Genomic DNA, 12,151 nt, shown 5'->3' with positions numbered 1-12,151 from the left:
TTCGCAGTCTCTCAAGGTTGGGCTGCTTTCTTAATCTCTCAAGGCCAAATGGCCCTTATACTTGGAAGTATAATCTATGTGGAGGCAGGTCAGGAGAGTATTAAATCACCTTGGAGGCTGTTTTTCTTTTTTTAGTCTGTCCTGACCATATCTAAAATTCCTTTTCTGAAGATTTCCCTTCACAAACCTTTTACATCTTTCCTTTGCATTCAGGTTTTGTCCCAAGCCATTTTCTTTCAAACAACCATTTTATTGAGGACAAAATTACCTTCCCTAACCTTCAACAAAATGTATTCCCATTCCTTAAATCTTTTTTACATATCACCTACTTTTTTATAGAGTTTTCCTTATTTCCATCAGTTTTAGTTACACTAAGCAGAATTTGATAGTCTTAGAAACCCCTTAATCTCTAGTTAAGACTAAGTATTAACCAACTGTGAACTGTTACAACAGAATTCTTCAGATGTCAAATTTATGAAACAGTTAAGGGTAAAACACGTTTACCAACAGATTTAAATACTCTTAGTTTCTTTGCAGTAAGAAGTCAAAAGCATAAACCTACATCCAGTAATTAACGACTTAGCATTTTATCCTTTAAGACCTAGATGTCCACAATTTAATTCCATTTGTCACCCAAGCAAAACTTTAAAACTTTCAGGTTACCAAAGACTTTGAAAGCTACTTCAGCAATTACCCATTAGAACTTTGAGACAGACAATTAACCATCAGTTTAGTCATCTCTTTGCTAACAAATTTTAATAAATAACACAAGCTTATTTGACCTTTAATAAACTTTGATAGAATAAAAGCTTCACATTTACTGCTGTAACTTCAAAGACACATCTTATCTTAATTAAACCAACAAACTTAACTTAGTTCCAATAGTGATTTACGTTTCACCTGGGCCCACTCCACTTTGAATGTTTACCTGAGACATGCATGGGAAGATCTGGAGTGGGGGTGCGTTAGGTCCAGGGGCTGCTCTTCTTGCTCCTTGACAGTGAAGAGAGAAGGAGCCGTGGTGCATGATCGAGAGGCTAGTCATGCAGGCTGCACGCACGTTGGTGCAGAAACACGATAAGGGGGAAACAGAGGAAAACAAAGTGCTGCCAGGAGGCAGAGAAAGGATTCCCGGTTTTGGAGCTCATAAGCCCCAACAGAGGAGCAGATGCCATGCTTTCCCACCAGCAAGGGGGGAGGGGTTAAGCAGTCCAAGTCGGGCCAGAGAACACAGGGAAACTTCCCCGAAACAAAGAGAGTTTCAGCAGCTGCTTGGGAATATTCCTTATGGTCTCTGTCTCGAGTTAGACCAACCCCAGTTGGTTCCAGTTATAGCCATTAACATGGGAAGTGAGTGAGGGAGAAACCCCCACATCTATTAGGAGAAACTCAGAATCTCTTCAGTGACCTAAAGTGAGACTTAAGGGGGTGGTAAGTGTTTGCCCCATTTTAGAGTCAAAGAAAACACCAAGGACAATAAGTAAGACACACAAAACAGTTAACAAGAAGGACGCTGCGCGATTTCGGTACAAAACCGAAAGCAAAAACTCAAGCGGAGATCCCGGGGGTCCGGATTCCCCCTCTCCAACCAAGGCCACGTATCTCTCTGATACAGGCTGAGCTCCAAATGCCCCGCTGCACCGGGGCCCAAATGTCCCGAAGGACCCAAATGTCCCGCCCGGGGGGACTACAAACGCCTCTGGAACGTCTTCCAGGGCTGCGAGGGAGAAGTCCGAGCCCGTCAGCTCCTTCTGGCCCTCGCCAAATACAAATGGATCCGATCGAACCCCAAACCAAACGCATGCGCAAATTCACAAGTAACAGGTTCAGATGCAGCCACAGACGCAACGAACAGACACAACGAATAAAGTGCTGGCCAGCTTACCTCCTGACAGTGGGTCGGTGGTCCTTGGGTGGGGGGTCTCGTATCCCGGGACGAGCCCCCAAATGAAAGATCCCCCCGGGGCTCCAAGCACCCCGGAATGGACCCCTTCTCAGGAGGAGACCCCCGGACCCAAAAACCAAGCCGAGTCCACTGATCAGATGCAAACAGCACGAGGTTTATTGAGTTGACACAGGTACCTGCGGGCGATCAAGTCTTAGGAAGACTCGCGCGCCAGCCCTTTGTTCAGGGCCTTTTTATGGGGTTTGGGGAAGCGAAAGCATACGTACAGAAGCAGAAACATAGTTACAAGGTTCTTATTGGCTGGTTTGAATGTAAGGCATACTCGGTGTTTGTAGATTGGCTTTGAAGGACCCTGGCGCACGAAGAGAAAGATGGGGAGGGGGAGTGAGGAGGGGGAGTGGACCTTATTACTTAGCAGAGAAACATCCTGCCTACGTGACTAGGTCCACATACTTAGGCGACCCCCCTTGCCTACATGACTATGCACATAAGGTATCCTGTTTAAACAGGAGACCAGTATCACCCCCTAAAAGCCAAGCGGTTACAGAAAGGCAAGAGAGCGGTTAAACAATTAACTGGGGGAAGGGTCTAACAGGGGAAGGGCGAAGCCAAACGATTACAGAAAAGCCAAGAAGCAGTTAGTTAATCAATGGCTGGGGGGGGGGGGTGTCTATATGCGGAGTCTTTCAGGATAATATGGTATCTCAGAACACCAGACAGAAGTTTTGCCATGAAGTATTATTGTTCCCCCCATACATGAGAGGAGAAATTGAGACTTGGGAAAGTTAAGGCTACATATAACTCCTGAGTACCCAATAAATAGTGGGACTATTGTTAATAAACAGTGGTGCTGAAAGTTGGTCTTCAATAACCTTGGAATTATTAAGTCAAATCAGCATATATTGATTAAAATGTTTGTATCCGCTACTTTTTCATTAGATTTTTTGTTTTGAGACAATGGTACATTCATATACAAATACAGGACAGCATCAGAAGAAAAAGGATGAGCTCAGTTTTCAAATACTCATTTCAACATAGCTGGGGGATGTCTGTGTACAATGAGTGGGAGGATATGTGGGACAGGAGCCCTACAGAGGTCGAAGCTGCAGATAAGAATTCATCAGTCTTCCTCCCCTGTGTTAGACGTGACAGGACCCTGGGGACAGAAGGGGTCCCACAGAGACCAGGAACAGAGAGCAAGACAAGTCATTTCTCTTAACTGCAAGTTGTGTGTAATAAAAAATCTCCAGCCCACCTCATATGTCCGGGGGTTGGGTGGGGGATAGTATGCACCACAAAGGTTAAAACATTACAGAATTTGTAAATTCAGAGTATTGCTGCTCGAATAAAGACAACCTTAAGACAGAACTACAGTGAAACACTAGCAAGTTTTCAGTGCTTTTTATTTTTTTCTTTAGCCCTAAGCCCTTTTTTAACCTTCTCCAAACATGTAAGTCATGCTCCCATTTCCGAAGAAGTCAGAAAGGCAGACATGCAATCACAGCGATATTCTGAGCAGTTGTTCAGGCATAAACAGCAGCTTCCATAGCACAGAATCTTGTAATTAGGGCACGTCCTCACCAAAGCTCCAGAAAAAGTGGGAGGGGACCATGTAAAGCACCAAAGGATCATCACTGAAAAAATGAAAAAAGCAACATCCAAATGTAACTTTTCTTCCTTTAGCACATTCATCTTAGAATCTTCCATTTGCATATTGCTCTACCTTCTACCAAGACAAAGGTGACAGGATTGGAGGATATCCACGTGTGAGAGAGCCCTCCTGCAAATCCAAACCTAATTAGTTGTATCTGGTAGTCCCTCCTCCCCTCCATTTCTACCACTATCCCGGGGCCTCACCACAGAGATGACTTCGTTCCTTTGTTATCTTTAAAATGCTCTTTTCAGAAAATAAATAAATAAATAAATAAATAAATAAATAAATAATAATAGGATTCATGAATACTAAAAAAGCCCAGAGAAAAGGACAGCAAATTGGTTAGTAAAGAAAATGCCATAAAGTATCTAACACACAAAAAATTCCATGATAAACCATAATATACTCTATGTGTCTGGGAAATGAAATCACTGATTTCCAAATATTCAAGAGAACTCACGAATTCTATCAAAGTTACACATATTTATTGAGCTGTTTCCCTTTTCTTAGATTGGAGGGAAATAAGAATTATTTATTCAAATTCTTGCAGGCATATTGATTAATGAGTTCTCTCTTTAATTGGCCAGTATCAACCTGCTGAGGACCATGAACTTGTCCCCATGTTAGGCTCTGGGTGAGGTCTAGGAGGTGGGGAGAGGGGAGTAGCTCACAAATTTAGTCTGGTGGCCCTTAGTGATACAATAGAATCCTGATTGTGATGGCATCAACATGTCTCTTACCTTTTTAAAGAATTCCACATTGACCAAGGGACCTCAGGAAACCAGAAGAGTACATAATGTGGATTCTCCACGTTTGCTAATTCTTTTTTTGGATAAAGCTATCTATAGCAGATTATCTTATGTATCACTGTTTTCAAAGAGATTGTGAGCTAGCAGCTAAGCATCCCCAGTAAACATCTGAATAAGAGACCTGTACAGGTGTAGTAAAGAAATCCAACATCCCCAGACAATGTGCCAACTACTGCAGGAAGTCACTCTGTGCTATTCTAAAGTGTTGCTAAATATAGTTGGGCAGCAAGCCTTTGCATTAAATCAGCAGGGCTGGTTCATGGCTTAATAATGGATGAAATTCAGGAAGATATAAAGTGGCCTCCAGAAAGACCTCATCTACCTCTAGATCATGTCTCTGCTTTTCATCTAGGCTTTTTTTTGCATTGGGAAGAATCACCTCCACTTACCAGCAAACTTAGCAGTGCTGAGAAAAGTTCCTGGCACAGAGGAGCAGAGTGTTGCCCCACCATGTGGTAAAATAGTTTTGGGTGGGAGGGGGGGCATTATGTTGAAGGCTGGTGTTGGGACTCAATACAGACAGAAAAGGTCCTTTGCTCATCAGGGGCGACAGAGGGGAGTGTTGGGGACAGGGAATGGTACAAAATGGAGGAAACACAAGAGCAATTCTCTGCTTTTACTGGAATGCATGGCTTCATATTGCTTCTAAATCCAGAATGGGTTTTGTAGGCTGGTTGGCTCTTCGTCTCTCCATAAATGAGACTGAGAAGGAATACCAGCCAGTTTCATTCATCATGCATTCAAGAAATATTTATTGCACACCTGCTATGTGTCAGGGGAGCTGGGGAGACAGCAGTGAACAAGTCAAGGAGTTCATATTCTGAGTCGGGTGGGGTGGGGATAAACATTCTAAAGAGTAAAAAGCCAACATTCCAGTAGTACTGATCCTTCCGGTGACCTTGACCCAAGTCATCACCATTTGACATGTTTGCATGTCCTTGGCTTCCCATCCCCATGCTCTGCCAACAGTATGACAAGCCCCTCATTCTCGACTCCCTGTGCACTCAGGGTCAGCCAAGCTGTTCTCATTCTTACTCATCATCAGGGTCCCACTCTCGGCCCCATTCTCACCTACATATTGACTGCAACAGAATTTTTTAGGACTTAACCAAGAACTGAAGCCTGAGGTTCTACTCCCCGCTTCCAATTTGGATGGAATTCCTGGCATGACCAGGCCACCTGCTCAGCCCTTGTTTTGCTACAAGCCCTCACCTTTTGCATGCGTACCTCTCAGTGTTTACTTGTATATACACTTCTCTGCCACTGTCATGAGTGACCAGTAGACTAACCACTCTGGTGCCCACCACCGGTGCCAGTGCTGAGACCCCACACGAACCTTCTTCCTTCCCACGCACAGCAAGCTGCGCTACCCTTGTCGGCTCTGGTAGGTGTGGTGCCTCCAGACAACACTCAGTTCTTTTGGAACTATTCTTGGGGACACTGCCCTTTTTTAAAAAAAACAGAACAACCAGCTCTCTGAGACTTGGGCTTAGACATCCCAAGAAGGATGGAGGAAAGGAAGTGAAAGCCCCTAGCCCCTGCCCTTGCCATGAGCCCCCTGGATAATCTTGAGGGTGCACCTGGAGTTGGAGCATTTGTCAAGCACTTCCCTGTCATATCTCTAATTTGTCACTACCATCTGATGATGTTGTTCAGGCATCATATGTCATTATAGGGATCATCACTATTTGCATACAAGATATTTTTATCCCAGGTAAAAGCAAGTGCTTGGTGTTGGTCAAAGACCAGCTCTGTGCAGTGTTGTCTAACAAATGATAACATCTGCGAGGAAAAGGTTTCCTATCAGAGGCAGGTTTGAGACTTGTCTCAGCTCTCACCTCTTCCCACTCTCTTCCTTCTCTTCTCCACTCAATGATTTGATATTTCCTGATCTGCAAGAGAGGGTAGAAACCATGTCCTAAAGGGTCGTAAATTAAATCAGAGGCATGACCTCTGAGAATCAGACCTTCCAGTCACTTTGATGTCATGGGGAGATCAGACACAGATTCATGAAAAGGAGTCATAGAAAGCAAAGTAACAAAGGAATGCAAATTAAAATCATACTAGCTTGCCTATAAATTCTAGAGTGACCTGGACTAGAGATGCAATATAGAGATGACAGTAAAAGAAGGCTTGTTGGAAAAAAGACTCCTCCAAGATCGTGGGTATGGTGCCTGCTGGCCGTCTGCACCACAGTGGCCGCCAGACAGAGGGAACACTGGCCAGGGATGATGGGGGGAAAAAATCCAATGTCTGTGATAAGCTGTCAGACAGTCATTAGCATTCTCTTGACCAAAGAGGAGTTTAGATTTGAAGGTCTCGCCTGATCAAACACACTTTCTGTGTAATGAAGTATTGAGCCAACCCTTGGAATAAAAACCTAAAGGTCTCCTTGAAACTACACTGCTATTTGGAACACGTTCATCTTCTGCTTATGGGATCATATGACCATCAGGTCCATTTCTTTCTTAAATTTCAGTTATTAAAATAGAAGAAAATGACTTACTTTATTTAAGGGAGAACTGATATCTGATCCATGTTGTTTCTTCCAAACGTGGTAACAAGAGTGTTGGTAGTTCTGATGTAATAAACAGTACTTAAGTTGACCTAATACATTTCTGAATAACAAACTAATAGAAGGGGCACCTGGGTGGCTCAGTCATTAAGCTTCTGCCTTCCGCTCAGGTCATGATCCCAGGGTCCTGGGATGGAGCCTCACATTGGGCTCTCTGCTCAGTGGGGAGCCTGCTTCTCCCTCTCTCTCTGCCTACTTGTGATCTCTCTCTCTCTGTCAAATAAATAAAATCTTAAAAACAAACAAACAAACAAACAATGTAAGTCTGAAACAGTTTTAATAGAATTTTTTTTCTTCTAATAAGTTCCTTTTTCCTACTTATACTCTATACATTTAAGTATATAGTATATATTTATTATACACACACACATACACTTTAAATGAGTTTACTTCTTATTCAAAGAACAGAAATACCACTTTTTCAGTTTGTTGCCCAAATTTTAGAAGGCATAATCTTTTTACTACATATTAGTGTTCACACATACCTACTCAAATTTCTAAAGAAAGTCACTTCGAAGTGTGTCCTGTGTTCATACTTGCCACATTATAAAAAATAAACACCAAATTTACCTAAGGTAGGTTGAATGAATCTATGCAATGGCATGATTCAGTGATCAGAACAACTGGGCTGCCATCCCATTCTTAGATTCTCAGGAGTCTGTAATTAATTCTCTATAACTCATCTTGGGTATATATCACAGAGAGTTTAAGGAACCCTCAGGGTGAATCACATTTTTGGAGATGTTTGTTTCTTACTCAGCTAAGAGCTTCATTTCTGAGAGGTTACACCTGAACTCCAAAAGCTGCCAATGAGAAGAGAACCTAATTTTGGAGACTGTGATTGCTGGGATGTGTATATTCCCTGAGCTCAAAGTCCTAGAGGAGATGCCTGGTTGGCTCAGTCAGTTAAGCATCACACTCTTTGATTTTGGCTCAGGTCATGATCTCAGGGTCTGGAGATAGAACCCCAGGTCAGGGTCTGCTCTCAGCAGGGAGTCCACTTGGGATTCTCTCCCTCTCTCTCTCTCTCTGCCCCTCCTCCCATTCTGACTCTCTCTGTCCCCCAACCTCTAAAATCAATCAATCAATCAATCAATCAATCAATGGGGGGGGTTCCAGAGGATTATCATGCAATAGATCTTTTCTGTGAAGATTTAGGCTCTTCAAAAACACTCAAGAAAGTACTATTCAAGGGGAAAACTTAAAACCTTGTACTGAAAAAGCAGGAAACCCTGGCAGGCTCTGGTTGTATGCAAAATTTTGGCAGCAAAACCAACTCTGAATCCAGATAATCTTCCCAATTGCATAACTCTAGCCAGTGTATGCTTTAGGAACATACTATACGTATCTGTATTTTCCACACTCCCTGCATCTTCTCATGGTAGAGACCTTGAAAATGGCTCTGGTGTTCCAGTGGCACATGAGAAGTAACAATAACTGGAGAAGAAGAGGGATAGAAAAGGAAAGAGAGAGGCTGGGGTGTCAGGTGTAGGTTCCACCATTTTCACTTGAGCCCCATTACTACTGAAGAAGGGAAAGGAGCTGCCCTGGGCAGATGGATGTACAAGGAATGCCAAGTGGAAATACACTGGCAGGAAGGGGAAACAATACTGAGCTAATACATTAGATGTGGAAAGCTCAATAAAAGTTCAGACACATTGAGCTTTCAAGATCTAATAGCTCGTGATAAGAATGACTACTTGAAATGATTTTATATTCAAGGTGTACTCTTAACTATTTACACTGTCATTACATTTGTTTTATATCAGTAAGAGTGATTATGTAATGCCCAGCTTTTCGAATTGCTCAACACATATAACATTGTATCAAATCATATAAGACATGGTTTAAAACAAAAGGCAAGTGGATGTCTTCATTAAGTTTCCGTTACATTTAGATCAGGGCATTGGGCTTTGCAATGACTTGCTGCTATTGGAACATAAGCTCCAGATCTTTCTATTGGAACATAAGCTCCAGATCTTTGGAAACTCATACTTTTATATTGAACCCTGTCCTTAACTTGTTGGCAACTGGCACCCTTTTGCACTCAGATTATGTTTTACACCATGTATTACAAACCTCTGAAAGAGGATATACATTTTAGATAATTATAACTATAGAATGAAATATAATTAGTGTTATAATCTTAAATTAATAAGAACACATTAACATTTTGGTCCTATAAAAACAATATATTCTCCTATAGCTTTAAGAAATAAAGATTTTTTACTTAAAAGTAACTATATTGGTGTCATTATCAGTTTCTAGACTTCTGTGAATGGAAGGTATATGCAAAAGGACCTCCAAAGGCTGAAGAAATTGTAAGGTTGGAAAAAAGGTCAAGTTCAGCTTGACAAGAAATGGTTTATTAAGGTGACATATACAGAAGCATGTCTTAGGCTGCCACAAACCAAGTGGATCTCCACAACCCTATCTCTGGTAAAACCTGCTTTTATAGCCCTATAGGCTGGAGAGTACATGCTAGGAGACCATCCAGGAAGGGAATGTTTGAGAACAGGTATGTGTCATTGTTCTTTCTCCAGGGCAGACCAAAGATGTTATGCCCTGAGGATGTACTTATGAAGAATGTGTTCAAAAAGGCTCCAGGTCACAAAGTGATTATCATGATGGATTTGTCTAAGATGGTGTGATTCACACAAGACCTTTTTTGATGTATAAAAGTAGAAAAATCTCTCACATAATCTCTACTGCTGCTCTTGCCATTTGTAGGATATCACCAGAAATTAGCTTTTTTGGCTAAAACATATTCATTGTGTCATATTGCAATAAGATTATGGTTTATATAGACAATTATCATTAATGGAATTGAGGGTTGTTTTTCTTAAATGGCCCCAGATAGCCTTCTTTTCTTGTTTTTCTTTTTTTTACAAAAATCTCCAATGGAAAAATATCCACGGAAAAAGTCACTCACTTGTTACAAATATGTTGTCACGTTAGTTGTGATGGTCAATCCTTCATTTTCTAAAACGGTCCAAGAAAAATAAAGTCATTTTGACATGCTTTATCCCAACCAGTAATTTCCTGTGAAAGCAAATAATTTCTGGCTACGCCATTTTTTTGGTTAGATCATTATTTAGAGGAACTATTTGTTTTCATTTTCATGTTTGAGTACTGTTGCTATAGATGCTAGGTGAAGGATAAACTTTCTGTTTTTTAAATTGTCAGCTAAAGTATTATTTGGTGCACATAAACACATATTTCTCATGGCTCAAAAGCAAATACAGTAGGGTTGCAGATTTAACTTTAAATTAAATCTACTACAACTGAGATTTGTTCTTTTATTTTTATTGATTTTTTAAATTTTATTTTTAAAATTAAATTTATTTATTTGGCACACACACACACACACACACACAGAGCATGCAAGCAAAAGCAGGAGAGCAGCAGAGGGAGAAGCAGGCTCCCTACTGACCAGGGAGCCAGATGTGGGGCTCCATCCCAGGACCCCAGGATCATGACCTGAGCTGAAGGCAGAAGCTTAACTGACTGAGCTACCCAGGCACCGCATGTTCCTTTATTTTTATCCATAAATATTGTGGGCTTCCCCTGACTTCTAGTAGTGGTGGTGGTAGTTGTTGGGACGGGAAAATTATTAACTTTTAGTCCTTATCTGTGTGAAATCTTAGTTCAAATGAATAAAGGAAACAATCCCTTTAAATAATGCTCAGCTTTGGGGAAAAAGAAAAAAACAAAAACAAAGAGTCTCTGTGATCTCTTATATTGCGTGTCCCCCTAAATCCTCTCCAAAATGGCTTCTGTGGATATGGATGTGTTTTTCATGATCCTGGGACAGTAGTCTTTGGGGTGATGGACCCATTCCTTTGGCTGGTTCTTGGCCAGTTAATACCGGTGGCTCAATTGTGGGGCTATGGAACAGCATAGAGTGCCCCCAAAGTTCTTATGGGTGCCAATTTGGCATTATCTCCATGCTCCTCTCCGCTTCCCACACAAGTTTTCACTTTTTCATATTCTTCTGGGCCTCTTCTTCAATGCCAGTGGTTGGGAATGATTAGAGCAGTCTCCAAGGTCTTCATGTGGTTAAAGGTCATCTGAAAGATCCGTGGCCACTCTTTCATCTTGTCTCCCCTTTACTGACTCAGTCCCACTTTGGGTTTCTCAGGGCCTACCAATACTTCTGAGTCCCTGGCCTGGAGACTTGTTCTGTAACCCTCTCTACAGAACACCCAACCCCATGAAAGCAACCCCCACTGAGACTCTCTCCACCCCCGTCTCCACAACTGCAGGATCTTATATATACACCACATGGGAATCAAGGCTTCTTGGGGAAACCACAACATCCTCCTGACCTGCACAGCTAAATGATGGGGTTTTCTCCAGGTTGGTGCGGAGCAGTCTGCGAGGCAATCCCTCTCAGAGTTTCAAGTGAAGAGTTGGGACAAGAATCCCTCTGCCCCCCTCCTTCTGAGTTTCCCTTGCTCATCAAGCTGGGGTGGGGGGCATATGTCAGCTGTACTTTGCTGTCTTAGTTTTCCTTCTCCATCCTACTTCCCTCTTTCTACCATCCACTGGAAAGAAAGATGGTGGGCTGCCTTCCACTTCATGATGTTGCATCTTCTTTTGTGTAGCAGCAGGTCTTGGGGCTTTGCTGTCAGGAAGCAAAGGTTTCTTCTCTAGCCCACAGAACTCTATAAACTGGATCGTCCAGGCTGAGATGGTGACATGTTAAAGAGGAAAGATAATAGTATTTGGAAAATCCTCTCTCAAGGCAATAACCTGACTTGGAAGTCCTTTTTAATTTTTTCTGCATAATCTTATTTCTTGTGCCGGAATCTGAATAATACAGTTTTTTTTGCATTCTTTCTTACTATAAATCCCTATCTCCACCCCACTGCATCCTACCCCTCCCCATGCCCTTCAATTAGATGGACATTCAGGCCAGCTGGATGAAGACCAACCTCTCAGAGAGACAAAGAAAGAAACACATTACTAATTTTCATAATTTTACCCTGTTACAAAATAAATATGCTACCATTAGAAGTCATGTCCTACACAGAAAGAGATGATGTGTCAGCTACCAATTCCATAACAAAAATCATGGAAGACACAAAGATTTGGTTTTTATCTCCTGGTGGAGATTTTGTTACTATATAAAGACTGAGCATTTTTGTTTTTGTAAACAAATTTCTTGTAGCAACTGCATGATAGTGAATTATACAAACAGCTAC

At 41.8% G+C, this 12,151-nt stretch overlaps 1 protein-coding gene across 2 annotated transcripts in view; it reads right to left on the bottom strand.

Moving 5' to 3' along the window:
- Nucleotides 1–3,292: 3,292 nt before the first annotated feature.
- The window catches only part of C1GALT1 (core 1 synthase, glycoprotein-N-acetylgalactosamine 3-beta-galactosyltransferase 1), a 66,816-nt gene continuing 57,957 nt past the window's right edge, over nucleotides 3,293–12,151 (bottom strand). For both annotated transcript variants that reach the window (XR_006384274.1, XR_006384273.1), the window contains one exon: nucleotides 3,293–3,540. The gene's annotated coding sequence lies outside the window, so the exon portion shown is untranslated. The remainder of the gene's footprint in view (nucleotides 3,541–12,151) is intronic.

Source organism: Neovison vison, chromosome 4 (assembly GCF_020171115.1).
Source record: "Neovison vison isolate M4711 chromosome 4, ASM_NN_V1, whole genome shotgun sequence".
In the NCBI taxonomy this organism is placed as follows: Eukaryota; Metazoa; Chordata; class Mammalia; order Carnivora; family Mustelidae; genus Neogale; species Neogale vison.
Note: the sequence above shows the minus strand (reverse complement) of the source record. Positions and strands in the feature narration are given on the sequence as shown.